The following is a 26,486-nucleotide window of genomic DNA, read 5'->3' on the forward strand; positions in this document are numbered from 1 at the left end:
ATCCTTAAGTGTTTTCTGCTTCACGTTGGCCTCTCCTATTTTAAGGCAGCCCAGTTCCATACTTCATTGTTCAGTCATGCAGTCTGTGACAAGGAAGAGGAAGATGGGCAGAGCAGCAATGCTAACCAGTAACTCCTGTTTACATGCTGTGAGCAAAACAAGACTGTCCTGGGCTGGAAGCTGCTATTCCAGGGCATAACTTAGCTGGTAGTAGCCCATCCTGGACTAAACTGGCTGTTTCCAACTCACAAGCCTGCCAGATGGCTGTAGCTGTCTGGGCACCCTTATCATAAGATGACTGGGACTGTGACTGGCTCTCCTGGTGAGTCACTGAAGATGGGACAAATGGGAGCTGATCAGGATGGCAACTCCAGTGAAGTGAGGACTGCAGGCTTAGATCAACAACTCTCAGCCAGCTGTCATAGCACCAGCATTTACTGTTAGTGAAAGAAGGCAGGGAGGGGGAAGGAAGTCTGTGGTTTGACTGAAAGGTGAGATTTTCTAAAGATTTGGAAATAGGATTTCCATGGGAAATAGGATTCAGTAGTTTTAGAAGTCCTTGGATGCAAAAAAAAAAAAAAAAAAAAAAAAAAAAAAAAAAAAAAAATCTCATTATTTCACTGACAGGATTTAAACAATTTAAGGGCACACACAGAGACAATGAGGCAGACAGAACTGCTATATTTGTATACAAATGACCTTAAACTTTGTGGATTCATGAGGGCTTCATCAAACTAATGAAGCATTGTAGAATAAAAGTCCAGCATTATCTGGCAACTAATCCACAGAGAATAAATTACTTAAGTTATTTCTTTGCCCCTTCAGGATTCAGGAAGAAAGACATTTAGCAAGGGATGGGGCAGTTGTATATTGGTTTGGAAATATTATTCATATTGTTGTTTGCAGTGTCGGTGTTAGTGCTGTTGTCATCATTATTATTATTCAGATTTTTCCCTCAAAGTGACCCCCCCTCATATTTGGATGATTAGACCACATTTGGCCAACACTCCACCAGCTAGAAAAGCCTTCCTCCTTTGTATATTCAGAACAAGTTTCATGAGAAGTATCTCAGAAACATCTGCCTTCATTATAATTATATTTCTATTTCAGCTGCACCAAGCTATTTACAGATGAGCCTGTTCATAAAGTGCTTTATAATTAAGCAAACAGAAATATCTTTTTATAGGATGCAGATCTAGGGGTGATAATCACACACAAAATACACAGCAACAGTTGCAAATAGAGTGTTTAATGCTAGTTATATAGTTAGTGATGTGCTCAATAAAGCCTGACATGTCTTTGTTCCTAAATGTAAGAAAATATGGTCTTTACTACACAACTGTGTAAACTGCCTTTTTCATATACAAAAGGCCATACATTTCGGGGGGTATGGCTTGAAAACCCTCCTGAAAACAAGCCCTCATGTCTCCAATACAATATGATTATCAAGCTCTTGGTGGAAAAAGGAGCTGACAGCATACACATAAATTTGAGATATGTGACATCTTCCTTATGTTTGAACTGTGACCTGATATTTCCGCTGCTGGACACGAAAAGACAAAGAAGTGAAATGAGAAAGTATTGGCAGAAGGAAAAAAAGACAATCTATTATTTACCAAAATTACTGTCTAAGGTCTTTTCACAGTGTATGTGCTCCAGAAATTCAACTTTATCTATTCTGAAGAACATATTTGTCACTTACTTCTCTCAAGATTGCAAACTTGCTCTTTTGCAGCATTTTCTTGGAATTTTTATAACCATTTGTAGAGCAACAAGTGGGTTTGTAAACTGAACTGCTGTGATACACCATATGAATCCCAAGTGTGAGCAACATGCCAAAGAAAACCACACAAAGATTAAATTAAACTATACATGACACCTCATTTTTCAAAAAAAGGTTTTATTTGTAGGAATTTTTATAGTGGGTTTTTTTTTCCATCCTCACATTTAAATCAGCCAAAATAGATGTCTGAAAGAAGACAGCAGAAAGCAGGCCCCTAGATACAACCTAAAAAATAGCTATGAACAGAAGTGATGAGTACAATAACATACTTGCTAAGATCTTTGCTAAGTCATGTGGAGTCACTTTAACATAAATATATTCCAGGTAAGCTAAATAGTCTAATTTAGTTTAGAAATGGCTTTATTTTTAAACCCTTGAATATATTATAAATATTTTGTGAGACATTCCTAGAAGGATTTGAAAGAGAAATGTGTGGAAAACTTCCGTATTTATCAATATCCTTGAGTTCTTACAAGGGTTATTCAGGCTTTCTACTTCAAGTTGGTTTTACACATTAAACATAGGTACTTTTTCTCGCTAGAGCACCTCTCCTCTGTTGACTACACAGAGTGAGGCACAGAGCTACGAGTGTGCAACGAAAATAGCCTCTTACATTCAACTGCACCACCTCTAAATTGGTTTCTTCATTGCTATACCATGGATTTCAGAAAGCATTAAGTGGTTCTTATAATCATGTTAGATAAACAATCTGAACCTCAATGATGGAAATAAAAAAGTGTTCTGATGCCTGATTTGTACTTCTGTTTAACTTCTGTTTAAAGGGTCTCCCAGTAAGTATCCAAAAATTACTTCATTAAATTCCTTGAAACCGAAATACTAACAGTAGTTAAGCACTGGGTAAGTTGTGACATTCCCTTCTTTCTCCAATCAGCGTGTTATTCTGATATATCCAGGCTTCTCAATCAAGCTCTTAGAGAAAGACACTTTACTGTTCTCTCCATGCAATGAAGCATAATGAAGTCAAGAACTGTCACTCTTAGGTGCCACAGCAATACAAATAATAAACACTACAATATTTCTTCATCTGCAGAACTGCACAGAGCAAGAGACTCAAACAGAGAAAAGTATTATGTAAACAAGAATCCCATTTCTCTATTATGTTTTCATGAGCTAAAAGCAAGCTTGTTTTTTCAATATCAAAGGGTTTCTGGTTTAAATTACAGAGTGAGGAAATAAATATATTTAAGTGAGGTTACAAGATGATTCTTGCCTACAATGTGGACAGCAAAATCTCAGAGAAAACAGTGTCTCTCCCAAGAGATTGATGCTATTAAAAATATGACAGAAACCATATCTCAAATAAAATTGGGCAAGAACCAGGCAATCTCCTGATGATCAACATGATCAATCCCTGAAGCCTAGCTCAATGTGTGACTGTTAAGCTGTGGGAATGCATGAAATTTGGCAGCCCTGAAATCTCAAGTCACACACAGAAAACAGAAAGCATCATTGCTGTCTGTTTCGGGTTTGTTCCAGTTGTAGCTTCCTAGCATCATTGTCCCTGTCAAATGGATTCCAAATGAACTGATATTTCTAAAATTAGAACTACATTTCATTAACTTTTTAGTCTGCAGCTTGTGAGGCTGAGAACACAGTCCTAGATTTTGGTTGAAATTCCCAACTGAATAAAGTGTGGAAAGAGAAATGTTATAGAAGAAATTAAAATTGATCTTATTGATGGTTTCCATCACCTCTCTCCATCCTCCAATATGAAGTTGGAAGCAATGCTAATGCAAAACATCTGATTCTTGAAGTCTTTTCTCCCAGAGGTGCTGGTTCTGGGTTAAGCATTCACTTTCTGGCTCATTCCCAGATTGCTTTCAACTCACATTACTGCACTGTTCCAGACCAAAATCCAACTCCACGTAAAAATGCTAAATGATAGAAATGAAGGAATTATAATGAAGCAGCTTTCTATCAATTACTTTTGATTGTGTCTGAGAGCTGAATTTAAATAACTGCTGGCAAGCATCAATTGCTGGTGACTACTGGATAGCCTTTCTAAATAATACAGCTAACTGTGTGTACATTGGGTGGGCTAAAGATTCCATGATAACCTCAAACCTGCAAATGAAGACCTGTCACTATTAAGCGTGAAATGCTGGTAGAGTCTGTGGGAGATGCAAGTGTCAGTACTGTAAGTGCTATCTCAGGGCCAGCAACATGGCAGGAGGTTTTAGGTGTTGTCATATTCTCACGTGCCAAATCATTTGCTCCATGTTGTCCTCATGATGTGGTCAGAAACTTATAATAGAACTCTTTGATGCAACTCAGTGTGGGTTGGATGAAAGAATAAGTTGTAGTAGACAAATACAAAGCCTCTTAACTAGGGTTGTGATGTGCTCTGTGTGGGTTATGATTCATCAGCATATTCATAGGATGCGCCTCTGACAGATCTGAGTTTGAGTCTCAAGGTGTGAAAGTGTCAAGCTATCATCAAGTCCCATTTTCCCATGCATCAAGTTTCTCATGTTTATCAGGAGAGGAGAGCCATAAAGCTCCCTAGAGTGGGTATCTTCTACTGTGACTGTAGAAAAGAAGAATAAGGAGAGAATTGTAGCTGTCTTTATCAGTCTTCTCAGCCAAACAAGAGGTTTTCACTTAGTTCCTCTGCAAGAACCTGGCAATGCAGCTCCCATGTTCTTGTCAGTATCAGAAGGAAAGGGATCTTCCCATGTCTTTTAAAATGACAGAAAATCTTTATGACACGAAAAAAGGCATGGAAGGAATTATCTTGGACAATGCATATTGTTAACAGTCCATCATCCACATTGTTAATGTGGTGCGTGTGGTCTCTAATATCTGAAGTGTGGGAATAACAGCAGTATGGCAAAAATAATAATTTTTATAATATCTAATTCATGGAATTTCATTTAGATAGTTTTTAAACTATCCTTACAAGAAAAAAAATAAGAGTTAATTAAGGCTTCAGCTGAAGACTTGAAGAAGGTGAATAGGGAGAGTCAAAATCTGAGAATGAATGATAGCCAAGTCAAAATAACTCTTAAAATCAAGCTTGGCTTATAAGCTGTCAAAATTATGTTGCCATTGGCTAAGAAAAAAAAAAAAAAGGTGAGTTTTGAACTCACATTGTTCTCTATCTAAATAAGTTTAATTTTAAAGAGAGAAGGAAGAAGAAAAATGCAGACAGACTGTCATCTTGCAAGCAAAGGATGAACTCTAAAGGGAAGCCCATCAGTCTTCTCCACTATCTTTAAACCTAGATCCTGAAAAAGCCCAGCATTCAGATCACCAGGTGAATGAACAGTGGTCTGTTGAGACATATCTCAAGATGAGGGGGATTAAACAAATAAGCACATGTCTTATCATGCATGTATTCTACAATAGAAACTGATGTTTTATTTACCTTTTCTAAATGTCTCTACAATTTTTTTTCTGGAGAGTTTAACCCACTGCTAGGCTAATTGGACTTGTTTAATAGAAAAGTCCATGTAAAACTGAAAAATAGGATACAGTATAATAAACGATCACTGCAGGCAATAAATATTCAGTTAAGCCGAGATGGTCATAGAATAGTTGAGTACAGGGAGAGGCAAGGAAGCAATGCCTTGTTTTCTAAAATGTCACTTTTGCTCTGACATTTGGAGCTCCAGGTTTTTGGGAGCAGCAGATCCAACTGCAGGAAGGCAATGCATCTGCTCCTGCTCCTTCGCTCCACCGCCCCAGCTCCCTGTTCTGGCACTACCATGGCACGACAACAGTCAGTCTCCCACAAAACTTGCTCTGTACCATGGTCAGAAACTGGGAGAGACGGTTCCTTTTCCCCATGGTCAGACAGACTCCGCCCCTGGTAAACCCTAAACATGAGCAACTCATGGGTCAGGGACAGAGGGAACTCCAATGAGTTCATAAGGACAGGGGAAGATGTAAGCTTAGTGAACAAGAAAGCAGTTGTGGCAAGCTGGTCAAAAGAACTTTCCTGGACTGCATCAGCCAAAATCCTTTGTGAAAGAAATTATTAATAACAGATGCATCTGTACAGCAGAAAATAAAACCCTATTTTATCTATATATGTTTGTTTTAAAAGAGCAGAAGGCTATTCAAAGCCGAATCAATAGTGGAACTACTGGAACTCATTTGGAATGGACAATGTTTGGCCTATTGTGTTAAATTCCTGAGGGTTTGCCTATTTTTGTATCAGATTGCAGCTTTATTAGGTACAACTGTTTTTACATTGCATTTTTGTGATTAATGATGCTAAAAGGATTTTGGCATTTCAAATGTTGTACACAAACCTAATGGGCAAAATCTTCTGTAAACTTCTTCTAAGCTTTTGGCAAACTTTCCTCGGGAACAAATATTAACTCCAGATAGTGTTTATTAGCTTTTATAAAATAATCACTGTAATAGTGGCATGTAATTGCTAAAGGTAAGGGAACACGCAGGCCAAGAATTAATCAAGTTTGAGTTCCTTAATAGAAAAAGGTCAGGAACAATATATTTCTTGCTCAGTTTGTATTTAAAATAATGTAATTTTCCTCTGATTTTTGTTTTGTATACCAAGAGTGATTTAATACACAACATTCCCTGATTAAATTGTGTTCTTAACTAGAGATATCTCTGAACAGCAGAGTTCAGGACCCACTTCATACTCTGACAAAGTATAGATGCATTTGGACTTTAGATTTTAATTTGCACATTATATGGGGTAGAACGAACAAAACATTCAGATGTGACTTTTGCAGGCAGGTTTTTATTCTGTTTCTGTAGGCAGGTTTCTATTCGAGGGTGTCCTGAGAGCATCAGGCAAACAAGAACCTCTTTTCAAAGACATCAGAGTGAGTGTGCCAGACTCATTAAGCTTTTACTTGTAATAAATTATAGAGTGCAGTTGATTAAAAAAAAATCACATCAGGAAGAATACTACCATGACTTCTTGTATATAGTGTCTTTCAAGTAACAGGCATAAGAGTCTCTTGCACTTGCACTCTAGAAAGTAAGCCACCAGTGTGTGCCAGTAACTCCTTGATCAGATACAGTGCAGAAACAGTCTTTTGACAAGAGACATGAGGAAGGGTTAAAACATCAATATAGACATATCTAAGATGACACCAGGTGAAAAAAAAAAAAAAAAAAGAAAAAGAAAAAGAAAAAAAAAAAGGCTGGATTTGCCCCTGAAAAAAGGACTTCTGAGTTTAGTCCAGTACAAACACCACTATATAGCCTCACAATTTGGGATACTAAGTAAGATAGATTTATCATTTAGGGTTGATGTTACTTCAGACACCTCTAGTTCTCACTCCATGTGCAGTGAAGTTGTTAGTCATGCTTTTCTTTGAAGTTAAAGCCATAGCATAAGTTGCATATCAGGAGATGTGATCTCTCAGGCGTGTCAAGCTGCATTAAGACATCCAAGTTCAGCTTCAACACAGGAGACAAGTTCTTCTTGTTAGCTCAGCTGACATTTTTCACTCTGCAAAATCAAACATGCTTGGGACCTTTGAGCACTGAGGATGACAAACTTGGAATGGTCTGTGTCCGTATTTGGCTCTCTTACCCTCCAAAGCAAAGGGGTTATATCTAAAATGCTTTCTGGGTAAAGTCAACTCTGCATTCCTATTTGGAAATTATCTGGGAGAATGCCAATTTGCTCAGGCAAAATCCATGCCTGTGATCAGCCTAACAATTTAACAGCATGGAAAACTGAATTCTAGGAACCAATTTTGTATGCCGAAGCTGGTAATTCACTAAGAAACAGAAGTTTCGTGTATAATTATTCCTAGGGGATTGTTTTGTCAGTTTGTTCTGAGAAACAAGGACATCCTTAGTCACAGGTCAGACCTGGAATCTGTCTTTTTTCTGTTTGAAAAAACAGTGAGAGACTTGCCATGGAAGTTTTAAGGCAAGGATCTTACCAACAGCATGAAGTGTTGTTTGGATAAGCAGGAATCAAAAGCACGATGCCCACAGTGTGGAAATCCATCCATTCTCTAATGCTAAATTTTGTATCTCTATTTAAAAGAGCTCACAGAAACTAGTCCATTCTCCTTTTATAATCTGTTGAACATCAGCCATCAATCATATTTAATGTATATAAACACCTCTGCACAAAATCATAGGGGGTTCTAATTCAAATAAAACTATTAACTATAAGCTTTGAAACTCCTTTTTTTATAATCATAAGATTTGCCTTTAGATTTTTCCTGATCAAATCAAAGTTATTTCAATGTTATTATTTTTCTAACCCTAGCTTTCTAGCATATACTGTGAAATCACAATACTGTACAGAGAAACATTGTAAATGGATAATGACTTGCAGTTGTTATGCATTACATCATGGAAAGCAGTGTTTCCCACTTCTTGATTCTGGAGCTTCACTTAGAAAACCTGCTATTTCAGTGCCTCATGGGGCTCCCCAGCTCCACAGGTGTCAGATCCTTCTATTTATCTAAATCACTTCTGCTATCAGCTGTGGAAAAGGTAGTATTAAATGTAAATATGTAAGCCTTTCCAGACCTGGACCTCATCCAGCTCCATGCAGACCCACACAGGTGTCTCTGAACACTGATTTCCAGGGCTCCAAGGGGAAAAAAGAACAGAAAAGCCCATGCTGACCCTCTCCAAAACCAGCGCAGGCTAAAGATTAGTTGATTTACATGGGCTGTATATCTAATTATTGGCCTGCAAGGTACACCTGATTGGATAAAATACTTTTTATAAAATAATTTTTATAAACTTTCATATTGGATGGTCATTTTGGAGAACTAAACATGGGCACGTAAATGCTATCTAAAAATATAATCACTTACCTACCACAATGTACCACTTATTTAGAAAGAGGGAGAGAGTGAAGTACTTCACAGGAGTCCTGTTAAGTAACATTTACAAAAGTCCAGAGCAACAGAATTGTTTTCAGCGTTCCTCAGAAAAATCTTCAACAGGCCTTGAAGAAACAAAAGGAGCTTTCTTGCTTCTCTTCACAAATTGGCTAACCACCATACAATCCTAAGTAAAGAATCTTCCTTCAGGTAAGAATCTCTGCAAGAGAAATGAAAAATGTGAGAGAAAAGAACCCTCCCCTCCCACTGCAGCTGGCCAGAGAGCAACTCGGCATTTCCTACATCAGGATCACATGTTGGCAAATGGCAACATGCAAAAGACAGCCTGAGTTCTCACTCCACCATACATACCAGCATTCAAAAAAGTTCATATTTGTACCAGATTATGGCCCTAGTCAGAGCAAATGCCATAGAAGTTTTATTGTAATGCAGTTTTATATAGCGTATATAAGAATAGAGTGCTCTCTGTACAGTTGAATAAAGCTAAAATTCATCCCTAGAAAATCTGTGTAATCTTGTGTTTGACAGTACAGGACAAATATAATTAATGAAAAGAAAAAGAAGAAATGCAGAGAAGGGGAAAAGGAGAAAATGATAACATGAGATATTCACCTGAAAAGGCATTCATCAAAAATTACAGGTTTCGTCCATTTCTTGTCACTTGATATATCTTCGTGAAAAAAATAGCTTTTAAAATGAAAATACACATCTCAGAAGTGAGCATGGTTTTCTGACAGGAACAAGCTACACAGAAGCAGCACAGAGACATAACCAGAAATACATATAGGACAAGATAAAGTTAGCTTCAGTGTAGATGTGATCTATGGGCAAGGACAAGGCCTGCTTTCCCTCACCATCCCTGAGACCATTTTTGTGGTATCCTAGAAAATAGCTATACCTGCTGGTATACATACCTCTGCATCTTCACCACTGGCAGTAAATTATAAGAAGGAAAAAAAAAAACCCTAACTTGATTTCCAGTCCCTAAGAAATCTGCTCTGATTCAGTAAGTCTCAAGTGTGATGTCCAAAGTATCATGGGGAGCAGGCTTGCCCACTGAGGCGCACACACACAGACACTCAGCAAAGCCACACTTCTGGGACTATGCCTGTTCACTTTCACCAGTCAGGCAGCACTTTGATGTGTTGCCTTTGCAGTGATGGTGTTAGATACATGTTTCAGACATGAAGTGAACCATAGGATCAAACTCTAGCTGTAATTTTATAATCACTCATCCAGAAGCATATTGTTATGTCAGTGTGACACTTACTCCAGTGAGCAACTACTGTTTACATTATCTTTTTCTAAATGTGTAATATCTACAGGGCAATGAACATCTTACTAATGGTTAAAAATCAAAATGCTTGTTTTAAAGGTTCACAATCTAAATAAAAAGCATAGGCTCAAGACAAATTATGTGATGTAAGAAGCAAGCTAGTACACAAAAAATTCTAGACATTGCTCTTCGGGTATGGTACTTTTTAGAGAAAAATAAAAATGAAGTATTCCTAAAAAAATGGAGAATAATCCCACCTATTAAAGCCACAAGAAAGCATTTTGGAATGTTCCATGTTTCACATTTATGTTCTTTTGGGGTCTATTTTCATCCACTTTTTTGCAGAGCTTTCAGCCTGTGACTGAACTGAAACTAGCCAATCTTTCTTTCTGGTTCATGTATATTAGCTCTGTGCTGTTAGGTTTGCTCCTCCAAAGCAGCAGGGTGCTGGGATTTTTTAAAGGTTTCCACAGAAATTAAGAGGAGAGGCATATAATACCTTCAACTCAAATTTATTTCTTTTAATTCATTTTATATGCTCTTGGGGCCTAGATAACTCAAGAGTAATTACTGAAAAGTAGCCTATTGTGTGACTTGCACCCCTTTGTGAGCAGCTATTGCCTTAACTCCAGATGCAGAGTGTTTTGTAACATGATTACGCTCCATATTCCCTTTGTGGAGCATACAGACAAGCAGTGGATCCATTTTTCACTTGAATGCCAGAATAGCTAAGCATATGTGTACAGTTATTCATTTATATAAAGGCCAGTAATCAATTACTGCTACTAGAAGGAGCACACACGAAACACCTCACAACTGTCTCTCTAAATAGTGGTACCTCCCAAGCATACCCCAATAGCAGATTAAAGTTGCTTCTGGTAACATAATGTAGTCCTTAATATTTTGACTAATAAATGCCAACCTCTGAAAATCTGGTCTTGCATAACAGCAGCAATGACAGGCACGAAATTTTAAGCATTCATTCAAGATGCTGATCTCCGTCCAAATTGTTACCGTTAACAGTGTGGCTTGAAAACTTTAAAACATAAATTTGTTTGAAGAGAGTTCACTTTGTGCAGGACAAAAAAGGGATCTCACACAAAAAAATTCAGGCAGCTGTACAATGTACATATCATTATTACAGGTCTACAAGGGCTGTGTGAAATACAAATCAATGTGCAAGGGTTATCAGAGTGAAAGGGCAGAAATGAGAAAAATCTGGAACCAGCTACCCACATTTCTCTGAGCTAGATAACTGCATCTTTCTTCATTTTTCCTTGCCATTACAAGCATCTGGAAAAAAAATTAATAAGGTGTGTTGGGAGGGGAGTTATGTCTGAAACCTTTTTCCTTTGCTTCAGCAAGCTGGAAATCTCGGGATCTCTAGCAGCTGACATTTTTTCCTCCTCCGTGCAAAGAAAGGGGGATGCATTTTTCCTTCCTTAGCACAGCGATTTTTTTTTATACAGAGACTGATGCCTCTTTCTCTTAGAAACATCCTTTGATGAGAAAATGTTTGTTAGGAAATTAGATTCTAGATAAAATAATTATACCAGTACTGTTCTTGGGATGATTTTTGGTTAGATTTTCCATGTAGTTCTGAATCGACATTGCATTATGTAATATAGACGGACACACATCTGGCTGAATACACACACACACTGTAATGTAGTCTCAGAATTAAATTTCTTTAATGTATATATTCAAATATATATAAAAGACACAAAGACACAACCCACAACTCAAAAAATAGCTAATAGCAGAATTAGCATTGTTCATGAAAACTTAATTCATCCTTCCTTTGGGAATATATATCATGAGACAGTACAAGGCTTTATAACTGCACCACCTTCTACTTTTGCCTGGGACCTTGACTTATTCTCCTTGCCTTCTTCACTCAGTATGTAATGGCATGAAGTCATGTGCTGGGTACAAGATTATTAACTTTCTGAGCATTATTGCCATCCTGTCACCAGAGTAACTGAATTATTCTCAAACATGAGCGAATATGTCTGCCTGACACCAGAAGAGTATTTAAAAAAAAAAAAACCCACACAATAATAATAATAGTACCATATAAATTAGGAATTAATGAGATAGTAAGACTAAAATTTTCTGTTTAGTAGAGTTTGTCAGCTGAAGAATCTAGTTTAAGACATATGGAACCAGATGTCTCAGAATAACAAATGTTTTAGAGACCTTTGTGTGTTCAAATGCAGCAACAATTAGTTGTGTCTGTAGGCAGTCAACATTCCTGTGAACCTGTAACAGCATCCTATGTTAAGCTCCCTATATGTAAGAAGGGCCAAGAATGGCCTATACAAGAATGAACAAGAGTAAACTGTGGGTTTAAACAATGCTTGCTTAGGCACAAAAGAACTGTGTAGAGGACTGTAATCACAGAGTAAAATTGTATTACTTCAGACCCCTAGAGCCAGAAAGTTGTTCATCTTTGCTGCAACTCCGTGACTCTTTGTCTATGCCCGATTACAAAATTAGGTTGTTTAGAGAATGCTCATTTATAAATACGTTGCAAGCAAGTGCATAACCTATCTGATGCACTAAATAAAAGTGGTGCTGAAGCAAAACATTTTTTAAAAAATTTTAAAGTTATATACTTATTTAAATAAACAGCAATATTTATGAAATAAAGGATACAAATATCCTGTAATTAGAAAGGGTTATAGAATCATAGAACCATATAAATGCTTGAGTTGGAAAAATCTTCTAATTCCATCCCCCCTTCCATAGGCAGGGACACCTTTCACTAGACCAGCTTGCTCCGGGCCCCATCCAACCTGGCATTGAACACTTGCAGGAGGGGGGAGCCACAACATCTCTGGGCAACTTCTCCCAGTCTGGACTCACGTCTAGGGTTGCCCCAAACCAGACACAGTACCATACACTTGGACTTGTTAAAGTTCATGATGTTCTTGTGGGCCCACTTCTCAAGCTTTTCTATCATACTATTATACCATATCAATTTGGAAAAACAATTTCCTGATAAAGAGGCATGTTTCAATGGTAAACCATATTTTCTACAGTATTTGGTAATTGGGACATCTTTAAACACCAGATTCAAAACTTCTGTTTGAAAATACACAACTTCATAAGAGATAGGGAATGGGTTTCCAGTCAAGTGTCTTAATTAACATGTGGAAAACAAGTAAATTAAAATTATGTAAAAATCTTTAAAATGGTATTTTCTTGCTTTTCAGACCTTCTACTCACAAGGCTAAAATTCTTCCATGTCCCACAGATAGGATTACAACCAATAATACTCTCATATGGAACTAGACTTGTCCAAAATGGTCTCTGATAAGTCCACAATAAGAATTTTGCTCATTTTGGCCTAACAGGTAATGAAGCATTACAGTAAATAATTCATTTTTATGTAATTTGATATACATTTTACAAGAGTATTGCAAAGCAAACAAACATGCAGTTTCAGGAAGACTGAACTGACATGAAATTTTCATAGAACCATAGAATCATTTATGTTGGAAAATAACTTTAAGTTCATCAAGTCCAACTGTAAACCTAACACTGACAAGTCCTCCACTAACCATGTTCCCAAGCACCACTACTCTCAATTAGTCCAGCCACTCAGCCCTGAGTCATTTTTGCAGCCCTCTTCTATCTGTGGTTCCTGCAACTGCACAAACCAGTGCCTAAACTGGAACCAGGGCTTCAGCTCTCTCCCCAGAATTTCTTCTGGGAAAAAGAAAGGCATCTGGACCTGCCTGCCATGTCCTGTGTGCTGAATTCAATATCCATTTAGGGAAAAGATGTATATGCCTCGTTAATGTGTATTGCTCATGTTCGCTTGGAATGTGTACGTTTACAACAGAGCACTCAATTTAAGAAAGGCCACCAGTGTCTCAGATACTGATGTTTCCCTTTCCTAAGCCATAATGTCCTAGTGCTTTATAGGTCAGCTTCCTAGTGAATAAGAAGTAAAAAAAAATCAGGGACAATCTGGGAATACTGGAGTTTACATACTTACTTCCATACATGCACAAACACTGAATAAGTAGTGGCTGAATTGGATATAGGTACTGTACATCACTACTTCAGAGTTCTTTGTGTGACAGCAAAGTATGGTTGGCTGAAAGCATCTTTGAAAATCTAAGGCTATTGCAGCAGCATAAAGCAAACAGCTTTTTCATCCCTGTCATTCCCTCCAATGCGGTATAGTGGGTTTTGCATTTCTTCCCAAGACTGAACATTTGCTCAAACACAGGAGAATGACTTGGCAGATGTGTACAACAGCACCACCTGGTGATTCCCTCCAAGAACCACCTGCTATCCCAGCACTGGTGGTGTAAAACTAAAATTATCTGAGAAGCATTTCAAATACTTAAATACTGATGCTAATTTGTATAAACTATTCTACTTCTTAATTTTTTTGTATACTGTTTTGAAATTAATTATTCTTAGAATAATATGCTCTTTCAATGATTCATGAGTAAGCTCAAGGGAGAAACAAATTTTTGAAACTGAATTGAACATATCGAAAAGAAGGTTTCTGCACTATTAAGAGATTCACTGACGCTTTTAAAATGAAGATGATTTTTTTAATCACTTAGTTGAAAAAGTATCATTATTGTTCAAATTTATCTCTTGCAGAAAAAAGATTCTGATTTCATTGAAAAAAAAAATGTTTTAAGATAAATTTGGCCTGATTCTGAGCAAAGAAGCCTTTCCTAAGACATGTATTCCATGAACATTAAAAATTAGTAGGATTGTACATAGCACAAAGTTCCCAGGTTGGCAAAAATTTCCAGGAATGAACTTCCCACAAAAATAAAAACCACACATTTTTAATATGTCATACCCCAAGTAGGGAAATATCTTAGCTCTTTCTTGAGCAATTTTTTTTTTTTTTTTTTTTTTTTTTTTTTTTTTTTTTTTTTGTCCGTACAAGGACATTTTACACCATACATGTCTAAATTTGAATGTGGCCTTAGGGACATAAATACTTCAGATGTACCAAAACTTGGGCATATATAGAACACACAGAATTTCACTTTTAAAAGGAAGATTAACATAGATGAACAGAAAGATTAGGTAGGTTCTAAGTCCTTGACCTCCCTTGCTGAAGACAATGGAAAATGTCCATTAACCAAACTAAGGCTAAAAAATGCACGTATGTAAGCATGTCTCTGTGTGTCTACATATCCCTACATATGCATATGTACATTTATTTCCATGGTTGTGTGTATATAAGTGTAGAGTGACCTTAGAAGAAATCAGGCTTTCTAAAAATGAGATGATGATGTATGATGATTGTACAATGGGCTCCTTTGCTTCTCCAAAATTTTTGTGTCTCACAATGTGCTAAAAAGCATAAAAAATAATTAAGATTAACCTTTTAAAAAATGAAAATGTCTAAGCCCTACTTCTTGACAGCAGTCCTAACCCTCATCAGAGACAGATCAATCTGCAGCAGGAGCAGGCAGCTACTGAATGCCAGCGGATGGGGCCAGAGCCATGGGAAGTGCAGAGCTGCAGCTCTCGCACCCGCAGCGGCGGCGTTCCTGTGCTCAGGGCTGAGCCACACACACTACTTCTTGTGAGCAAGTCTGTCATCAGTTTGACTTTTTGTCTCTTTATCTTTGTTTGGCATCTTCATTTACATAGATCACAATTATCCCCTCTGTGTGTCCGCATTATTTTAAATGTCTGGGGTTTGTTTTGTTTTAACTTAAATTTTTGATTCCAAAGATTCACTGGAAGTGCCTTGAGGTAAGGGGTAAGAACCAGAACCTGAGCAGGATAAATGGTGTTCTAAAGCACGTGTGATGGGGGTTTTTTCCTGAGTAGGTAACCCCTCTTTAGTAAGACCTAAGACATGGTTACATCATGACATCCAGCCAGGGCAAAGTGGCCTGAATTAATATTGCTCTGAGATGAAAATTCCTTCAGTGCAGCACAGCACTATGAAGGGATCCATGCTTCATCAAGGAGAAGTAAAACCGAATCATCACAGAAACGCTAACTGGCACACCTGCTAACCCCATACCCACACCACACAGACATCTGCACTACATGAGATTTTGAATCTATCCTGAATCCTGCAGCTTCAACCTGACCTGCACCTCGGCGCTGGGAATGTGAGCTTATAGTACTATATCATGAAATCATCTCCACCCAGATATACCACAGTAGCTTTATTTTCTTTGAGAAAAGAAATATCCTCATCTCTACTTCAATTTCCAAATTTTTCTGTGACATTTACAGGAGCAGATTCAACCTGGCTGCCAGATAGAGGTGCTTGTATGATACCATTGCTGCTCTTCACCCTACAGCTGAGCTCCACAAGGACAGGTGGTCCCAGGGCAGTGGCTGCTCATGCTGTGGTACCCACAGTGGACTACAAGACCTATGTGGCAATAGATAAATAAAAACTCTAAAAGACTTTATTTTCCTTTGTGGCCATGGGATTCAGCACTTGAACACTGGAGACAAAATGTGAGCTGTATGGAAAATGTGGGGTTTCCTGCCCTGTGTGGACATGTGGCTTTTTGATTCTTCTCCTTCAGGTTACTCGTCTCCCCTTACTACATTTGGAAACATTAAAATACTTTAATCTAAAATATAGACAGTACCAATTTCATTTTAGTAGTCTAGAGTATACAGAAATATTAAATGTGGATCTGCATTTTTCTAGTATTTTTTGTGTCAACCCTCTCACTCCCATTCTGTGGTCATCTACATTTTCTATGTTCTGTTTTCACAACTCATTTTCACCTCCCCACATGCAGGATATCTCTGGCAAGGGACATTTATATTGTAAGTAACCTGAAAGTTTAAGTTTGCACTTATTGCACTAAAACTGTCAGAAGCCTTATTGCAATGGGGAAGTGCACAGCCCTCTATGGCCTTGAAAACGCAATGTAATGTACATGGGACCTATAGTCTGTTAACCCCCCCAAGTGCACAATTATTCCATTCTCTACATTCATGTTTGGCTATAAAATTTGAAGTTTTATTTTGTTCTATAGAAAAAACTTGAAATGCAAATAAAGGCCTAGAAGAGAGCATGGCTCTGTTTGCACATGATTCAATGGTGACTTGAAGGAAAAGAACTGTCTTATTTTAGGAAAGAAAAAGTGTCACTGAGACTCACCACCTGATTCAATCAGGGAACCAGCTTTAATAAAGTGCAAGTAGATAAATACAAAAGAGACTTAGGTTTGGCAGTAAGTAGGGCTTCTGGGGAAATCTAAAGGTTTACAGTGTATGCTTGATAAAAATGTTTCTTAAGAAAAAGAGGAGTTGCTGTACTCTGGTTGGGCACTTCCCCTGAGGATCTTGAAAGAACCCTGGCAGATGAAGTGCAAACTCACAAGGGAGCCTCAGTAGATGGCACTCCTCCCCCTGAGTCAACACTGGGGCTCAGATATGTATTAGAAGCTGTTCTTCTAAGGGGAAGGGGTCAAAATGTCTTCTATAGGATTTGGGATTTAATATACATATATACAAAGCAACATTTATATTCAAGCTGTAAATATGTATAAAACTTAAACAGTCTAGGACCCAACTTGCCTGGAGATACCTTTCTCCATATATCTCAGTGTGACCCATTTCCTTCTAACTCCAGCTGTGGTGGTTGGAGTAACAGATGCTGTGGGGCCTGGAATGGACCGGAGGAGCAGACCACAGGCTATTGCAACATAAAAATGCTTTTGAATATGAGGGGAATCTGTTAAATCTTCCTGTTTGCACAGGACATGACAAATGCAATTCTTTAGTTGCCTTTTTTGGATAACTTCTTTTCGAAAATATAAAATCAACCTCTTGTTCTACACAGGAGATGATTGCAAGATTTAGATAGGTAATTTTTGTAGTTGTACAGAATTTTTAAGTTATTTTACTGTGTTTAGAACCAAAAGTCCACAATAAGCAGTTACTGTAAATATATAGAGAGGAAATAATATATTTAAATCTAGCTAAGTCAGTTCTCATGACAAAAATATTAATCTACTCTGCAGTTCCTTTAGGATGGATTTTCTATGTATTTTACTCAGCTGAAAAACATTTTCTTAATACTTGAAGAAGGATTTACCAATCCATAAACGTAGTTCACATACCTCTATGCTATCTTCCAAATCAGAGTTTGGAAGAAAATTGTAAAGTCTAATGACAAAGAATCTCAAGAGGGAAAAGTAAGAAGATCTAGAAAATAAAGAATTATTGGAAGAGATATTAGAATTTTCCATTGCAAATTATCACCACGGACCGGCTGTCTGGGAAGCACTCCAACCTGATGTTGGGCTCTCTTTGATAACGTGGTGTTTCTAAGCAACATTTCTAGTCAGTCCGTATGTATGAGTGGTCAGCCACCACTTGGAAACATCAAAACATGAATTTCTTTTGTTAGATGCAGATCCAATTTGCTGTTTGGTTTTCATATGAAAAATACAGCCGGCTTTTTAAGATACAGTTTTTAAAAAAGGAAAAAAAGGAAGCAGTGCTAAATATTGTAACACATTTCAACACATATAACAGCATGTTTAATTTATTCAATACTACATTAATGAACCCCTTTTTAGTTCTTAAGCTAAGCAGATGGGTATTCAGGTAGCATGTGTTAAAGTTGTCAAGAATTTATGTTCTAATTCCTTTCACATAGCAGCCGAAGGCACTTCTTACATAAGAATGACAGTGATAACAATTAGCTGGTCTCTTCAGTCAATATGTTTCCACTCCAATCCTGGATTAAATATTTTTCAGAATTTGGACCTGCTGAACTAGAATTTCTGAAGTTCATTTCTTTCAAACCTTGTATGTGAAAAATATGTGAATTCCAATCCTACAGAGTCCACAGACTGTCCAGCTCGCATCTATGCTTTGCACATGTTCAAGTGCAAGGCATATATAATGATTAGGTAATTCATAATTTAATTTGGAAACTGTTCCTATGTCACCCAAAAATAATTATAGTTTGATATGTAGGGTTCATATCACTGATAAATAAAGAACAGGCATGTTCTTGTGAAGCAAGCAATAATCAATTCTGCAACATACAGGCTCTCTCATCCTGACAGTAGAAGGGACCAGACCAGTTCGTGGCTCATGGACCTAGACAGAGACCTGTAGACTGCTGGCAAGGATAGAAATACAATGGAGCTACAGGAGATCACAGTGTTTTGTGAAGTTAGGCACAATTTCCTATTGCTCTGCTTGCATCTCAAAGAGACTGACTGCAGATCATTGGCAAGGACAGTTGCATTCCACACTCATTGCACTCCACATTCAGGCAGAAAATATTTTAGATTTCTATAAAATCATCCTATCAAAATGAATATATTTTATCAACTCAGATCTGGAATACATGCATCCTACTAGAGCTAATTATAACAAGACATATGGTGAAACAGCATTTTAGATTGAGACAGTTTGGGGAATTTCTCTACTATGATTTCTTCTTGACACTGGAATCTTATGGACATCTGTCAGGATGTAAGTTCCAGCAGGAATGTGGCACACTCCGCTCCTTCTGATCCTTTTCTTCCATATTGACATAAAACCCACAGTAGGTGACAGAAAAGTTGCTTGCACCTGGTTCATGGCTAAAAATACTGAGCCATTAAACTTTAATGATCCTCCATTTAAATGGAGAACATTTGGATAAAAGATGGCAGCTATCCAGAGCAAATGGTTATTTCAAGTCTGATTCTCAGGAAAGATAGTAATTGAACAACAGATTAGTTACCAAGAAGCAGATCATCTGAAACACCTTATCTAAAGATACCTGAGGTATAGCAAGGGACTTAAAGAAGTTGTTTCCTCTGAGATTACTTCATAAGAAAGAAAGAGGGAGCAGATAGGACAGAGAAGGACTCAGTGATTCAGACCTGAAACCGGAGAAATGTCATGGACAACCCAGAAAACTCTGACCAAAGGAGAGAACCATCCAAGTTAAAAAGGAAACCTAAGCAGAAGGCTGAATGTGGAAATACTTTGTCCACAGATGTGTGCTTCGAATGGTAGCTGACAGAAAATGACATAATCTTTATCACACATTTGTTCACTTCAGCTATTTTATATTGAAAAAATAAACTGTGGGTTTATGTCAACCAGAGCGTGGAGTTCTGGGAAAAGATATGCATAGAGAAGTAGGGGAGGAGGCAATGGGTTCTAGGAGTCTTCCTTTTCTGAAACAATAGTAGATAAAGATGATATCAAAGAAGTCTGCCAGAAAGAGGCTAAATCATAAGAAAGCTTAAAACATTTAGATATCTTGTAATATTACCCAAACACAGCAGCTTGGAATGTACAAAGAGAACTGAGCTTTATCAAGGCTATGACACACACAATCCTAGTAAAATTAATTCATCTAGCCTGCAGCTATGTGTTCCTTTCTTAGCACACTGGCTCCCCTTGTTATAAGTCACAAGAGTATTTCTGTCACAGACTCTCCCTTTCACAACAGCCAGTCTTCACTCAGGCCTCAATTTTGGCTGCTCTTGTGAATCATGCCAAGGTGCAATAGATGGAGAGAGAGGCTTCTTTGGCCTTCTCTAAAGCATCCATCAGAGACCCAAGAGGTCCGTGGACTTCCTGAGTGCAGCAGGAAAACCACCTAGTGCAATTTTTTGCATTTTATGGCCTTGTGAAAACATGACCAGATGGATCACAGGTGCAGGCAGCTTCCCTTGCTAGGTCTGGCTGCAGGTACTGGGGACACCTGTGCTATAGCACCAGTGGAATGGCATTTTATGCCTTTCTCCTCTAGTGCTGGGTGAGACATGTTTTTCTCAATGTGCCTGGAGTGCCCTGTATCTTCATGGACAAAGGCACGGTTCTCCTCTGGAAATTTACTGAAACTGTGGAAGATCTGTATCATGCAGTCGATACGTCATCTTTTAACACTCAGCATGAGCAGAACTTAGGTGGCATAGAATTTAAAATCCTGAAGTAAAAAAAAAAAAAAAAAAAAAAAAAAAAAAAAAAAAAGTGATTTAAGACTACAGAACTACAAACATTTAAGACCACAACCTCTGGAAAATACAGGTGGAGCTTCACCAACAAAAGTCATAAAAGAAATTAATCTGTAGAAAATTCATCACAAAGACACTGAATGAATTCTCAAATAAAGGAAGCATTTCCAGCCATTAATTAATCTATGTAAATTATTATTTAACTTTTTTTTTTTTTAGCTGGTGCTGAGTTCCGTGAGCTGTGGGAGATAGCCCACAAATATGTTTGTCACCAGATGTCGTGAAGAGATCTATGTGACAGGGACTTCCCAGGACAGACCTTGAGAACAGCACAGAAGTCAGATCCAAATTCTATCTAGAAGTTTCTTTAAAAAGCAGTGAAATATAGAAAAATGGTTAAAGAAAGTACAAGTGCTAGGAAAAAATATGATATTTTGTCTATTACATCGTTCCAGCTTCTAGTGCCATGTAGATAAGTGACTTCATAAGCCAGATGTTCTAACTTTGTGGTTAACACTGCTTGATTGATTTTCTGCTTGGGACTTTAACTGGTCACTACATCTGTGGTTCAGACCATGGGCTCATTTCATTTCCTTTTCTCATGAGCATTTCCATGCTTTCTACCATGCAGGCCACTACACTTGAAGTAACTTTTGCCTATTACTTCATTTGATTCTTCCCATCTTAAAACTCAGCATTGCTCCAGAAAACCTCTGTGAAAGTAGCAATGAAAAGATTAATGAATGTAACTTTCAAACTGTGCATGTGCTCAAAAGCTTGATCCAAAATCCCTTTGCTGATTAAGCAAAAAACCAACATAGATTTGAGTCAGATATACTCCACCTCCAATGTGATTTTGTTGTGAGAGATGCCAGAAAATTTCATGGCATTTGAAAACTCAAAAGTGATATAAATTAGGTTTGAACTTGAGATCCTATATTACCAAGGTTTGTTCCCTGATTTAATTAAAGCAATAGTGTTTTCATTGCAAATACAAATAGTTGTTAATTTGACAATGACATTTGGAATTATATTTACACAATATGCATCAAAATATTTTTGCCAGTTAAGATGTGCGATAAATATTCACAAAAATCCAGTGTACATCCAGAACAGAGTTTAATATTATAGTACCAATAGACATTACAGTACCTTTTGATAACCTTCATCAACCTCACCAGTGTATGATTATGCCATTCAATACTGTGAAAAGAATAGCAGAATCATTAATTTTTCACAAAATCATTCAAACATTTTGGGTGTTTGATAGATTTGTCTTTCACCATTGTCTGTAAATATGAAATCAAGATATCAGCTTTCTATACCATAAATGACACCAAAACTTTAAGTTCACAAGATGCATCAGAGTCTTAAAAGACTCTTTCACATCTTTGAAAATGGGGTTAAAATTATCCATGTCACAACTGATCAGTATAACAGGACAGCCCTTTGTCATTCCCTTTCTCTATTTCCTCCAAAATTTCTTGATCAGATAGCATAGAATGAAGCTGTCCTTACTGGGAGCTTTTCATTTCCCTTACCTGATAGTTGTTGCTCAGAACAAAGCCATTTCCTTGGTCTGCGCCTATATGCCTCAACATGTACATCAACAGTATCCCAAGTATCAGCTCTTTCTGCTTGGTTCCCATAGCTCCTTTTAGACTCTTATTTTAAGAGAGTTTGAAGACCTTGATTATCTTTCCTTGCTCACCTCAGTATTCACCATGACATTTTCTTCCTCTCTCCAGGACACATAAGATGTAAGTCCCTCAGTTACTCTTCATAGTCTGCAATGGGAACTTCTTGAGGATGCAAACATGGCAGCTGACCTGCCTTCTGGTTTATCCAATTATTCTTCCAGGGAGAAGCCTGAATACACACCATCCTCTTACTCTCCCACTTCAAGCCTTTTCCTGCACTTAACTGTCCTTTTCTGTTGTTCTCCCTGGTCAACTTTAAAAGGTTCATTAGTCCTCCTGTCTTTCCCGTCCTACTCTACCAACTCTCAGATTTTGCCAACATATCTTCTGATGTCCCCAGAGAGTCCCCTCACCAGCAACAGACTTTTCCAAAAAAATTCTGCAAGTCTGTGACCATCCTGTCCCTCTTTTTGCAGTGATTAGATTCAACATTCTTAATCAGTTCCAGTTGAGGTGCAAATGTTCAACCACAGGAAATTACACTTTGGTTTATTTGGCATCCCTCTGACAAACAATCCTTCACAGGATTGTACTGGGTAAGTCCTTCCAGGATCAGAACACTTTCCAAAGTCTTGGTTTGATTACTCAAAATATTTCAGGGTGCAGAATCAAATTTTATTCTTAATATGTTCTTAATCTTTTAAAAGTCAGTACATACTTTACTTAAACCTTCCACCTCGGTGATGAAGGGTTGTGTCCTACACGCGTTGTGAGAGATCCTTGGAGCTCCTTACTTGCATGGAGTCAATAAGAGAATGGGCAAGTTGGGCACAGCCCCTTCAGGCTCCCTTTGCTGTGGTGAGGTGGCACATGTCCTGACACTACCTTTGCAAACTGCATTGCTTTCATTGCATGGCTTTCTTTTAAAAAAAATAATTCCATTGCAGGCTTGGCCTTTCAATATGCTTAAGGTTAAGCATGTAAATATTTCAAATGATGTGAAAGAAATTGCCTACATGCCTGCACATGTGATTAAATGCTTTGGTGGATCAGGCCAGAATGCCAAACACATTGTTGAATCAAGCAATGAGTATGTATATAAACAATCTTTATGAACTGACACAAACATAGCACTTGCATTTCTTTAAGAATCTCATAATTGAGTTCAGCTCTGGTTTAAAAGCACTGGTTTTAGTAGGAAAAGGCTAGTAATTAATTTAGCCTTACTTCTTTTTTGATGTGACAAATTCCTTAAGTGAAATTCTGTGGTGTTAATTTTATTAGCTACAGACATATTTTCATCAGATGCTATACAATGTCATATGATGATTTACAGTATTGACAATATGCAAAACCTTTAAAAATATTTAGATTTCTATTTTTACCAAGCTTCAGTTGCTTTTATGGAGGATGGTGTTTGTGTTATTGGCCACTGGAGCCCAGCTAAGAACATCAGAACATTATCCTGTCCTGCCCCTGCAAGTAATGAACTCTTCTCCAGGCTGTAAAATGTTGGTGTTTTGTGGTTTCCTGAAAGGGAGATAGCAGCTAGCTGTTCCTGCTCCCACTGAACATGGTGTCAGGGTTGTCAGCTTGTATCAGAGATTGCAGGCCCCTGAAGGCATCAGTGCAGAATTAGGGGAGGAGCATCCCTTTCTTTTATTTTATTTTACTATCAGGACTACACCACTGCAAGTAATCTCCAACCTGATAGCTCCACTAATAGTCAGCCTGTTAGCCACAACTTCATGCTTCAGGACATGTAGCAGTGACACTTTTATAATATCAAAAGTAAACAGGGATTTGCACCTACTATTTTTATCTTGATTCTGTTTCTTTTAGTAGTGAAATTACTTTTAGTAGTTGCTATGAATTTTCTTAGAACTTATAGCACTTCTTTCTTTGCTTCTACTTCTATACTGATACATATCACAAACCATTTTAAATGGCAGTAAACTTGTTCCTCCAAAAGTCTCCCAATAATTCCTGCTTTATTCAGTCATTTATTCTGCACTTTGAGAAGACAGAGCTTCCATTGATTGCTACACATTCATATAACTGGGGTTATTCGTGTGGGGTAAGCAAATTGATGAAAAATTAGAAGCAACTATTTTTGCAAATGGATGTATAAATATTCTAACCTCTCCAGTGCTGACCTCCTGTCTCCAAGTGAAGGTTCCATGCACCCCAAACATGCTAGCCTTAATGAGAATGAACTCTGCAAATGTGCTCCATGCAGCTGGGAAAGGAAAAGACTCCAATGCTCTTGCTTGTTAACATTCTTCTTTGTTTCTGCCCTCTCCAACTCAAATGTTTTCTAGATATTTTTCTGGCAGCTTTAGCAGCATTAATGCATTCCAAACTAGAAAAGTTTCTGCTTCAATATCTTACAACTAACTCAATATGTACTGACCTCAAACCCAGGATAGTAGTAATTTGATATTGCAGCTCATTATTGTTACTCCCAGCAAGTTTCCCCTTGGACGTGCCTGATGCTTCCCCCTCCCTCTCACACACCCTCCCACCCTCCATTCAGAATTTGGTTTTAATTGTTCAGGAGAAAAATTCAGACTGTGAGCCAACAATATATTTCCAGGGGGTACAAGATATTAATAGAGCTACATCGTGGCCCCATATATTGTAATAAACTGTGCTGTAATTTGTTTACCCACCGTAGACAGTAACTAACATTCAGATAAATGGAGTTGGCGCCTGTGAGATTTATGATATACTTCTGTGCTTAGCAATGTTTAATCAGGGAGTTAAAATATTACAGTGTAAAATCCTTTACAAGCATGCACAAACAGAGAACTACCATTAGAGGCTTGGCAGACATAGTCGGTGTCAAATAGTACCTCCAGACACTCTCAAAACACAAAGAGGAATATTCAAAGCAGCTACTAACTGACTAGCATTATTTGAGAACCACGTCAGAGCTCATTTTTTTAGGGGGGTTTGCTTTTGAAGTGACAGAATGATAGGCAGGGACAAGTGGGCTTGTCTGCAGAGCCCATCAAAGCTGAAAGAAGCTGGGGTGGGTGGAAAGCATGGGGGGGGGGGGGGGGAAGGGAGGTGAATTTTGGTCAAAAAGGTGGTGGATGCCTGTCACAGAGCTTAGACTGTTTGGATAAGACAGGCTAGCATGTGGGGGGATCAGCATGAAGCATCACACCTGGAGGAAAAGACAACTAGCTCCAGCCTCAGTGCCATAAGCCTGGCTCCACAAAGTCTAGCCAACATCTGGAATGGATATCAAGAGACACAGTGCAGCCCTGACTGGCGCTCTACTCTACCTTTGTACTTTTCACTGCAAATTGAAAAGCAAAACAGACATCAAGGATATATTTATATAACTGTCTTCAAGCTGCATTTTCTACTCCCATCTGCTGCACATGATAAGTTTCAAGTGTTTTCTAATAAAAAAAAAAGGAATTTTTTTTTTTTTTTACTCCTTGTTCAGTATACAGACTGACCTTTTTTTATTCACAGTTTTAAAGGAACAGTAAATATTTTACAGCCAAAGGAAGTGTCAGCACTGTAAGACTTTCTGCTATTGACATTATTTAACCACGCTGGCTATTGAGCCAAATGTGACAGGGTGTGAGTCTGTTCGTGTGCAGATGCCTGCATTTGCCTCAGTGTGCAAACGAGCTCGTTTGTGTGCATTGGTATGAGCACGTGTGCTTTGAAGAGGAACGTTCCTGAGAGTTTTTTACTTTATTTTCACATCATGCTGCTGTTATGTCACTCAAAGGGGGAAGTGAGCCCTGTATGTTCAAACGAGAGACGCTGTGGTAAACTGCACTTCAGGAGGGACATGCTGAAGGAATGCAGTCTCCATATAAAAAGGCTCTGGTTTTGCTCTCTGCTTCCCAGCTATGTAGCAGATGAGACCAGATCAGCCTTCTAGTCAGGTTGATTAATTATGAGGGAAATAACCAGGATGAGAAATGGTTACATTTGACTGTGAAAATTTGCCTTCTGACCACAAGACACCAAGCTGGGCCTGGCCATACA

At 38.0% G+C, this 26,486-nt stretch overlaps 1 long non-coding RNA gene across 1 annotated transcript in view; it reads right to left on the reverse strand.

The window, feature by feature from the left end:
- Positions 1–8,581: 8,581 nt before the first annotated feature.
- LOC136287292 (uncharacterized) overlaps positions 8,582–26,486 on the reverse strand; it is a 180,801-nt gene continuing 162,896 nt past the window's right edge. Inside the window, exon 9 of the long non-coding RNA XR_010720133.1 lies at positions 8,582–8,803. This is a non-coding gene — a long non-coding RNA (uncharacterized lncRNA). The remainder of the gene's footprint in view (positions 8,804–26,486) is intronic.

The sequence above is a fragment of the Chamaea fasciata genome, unplaced genomic scaffold (assembly GCF_029207755.1).
Source record: "Chamaea fasciata isolate MVZ Bird 193981 ecotype frontalis unplaced genomic scaffold, bChaFas1.0.hap1 SCAF_3, whole genome shotgun sequence".
NCBI classification, from domain to species: domain Eukaryota; kingdom Metazoa; phylum Chordata; class Aves; order Passeriformes; family Sylviidae; genus Chamaea; species Chamaea fasciata.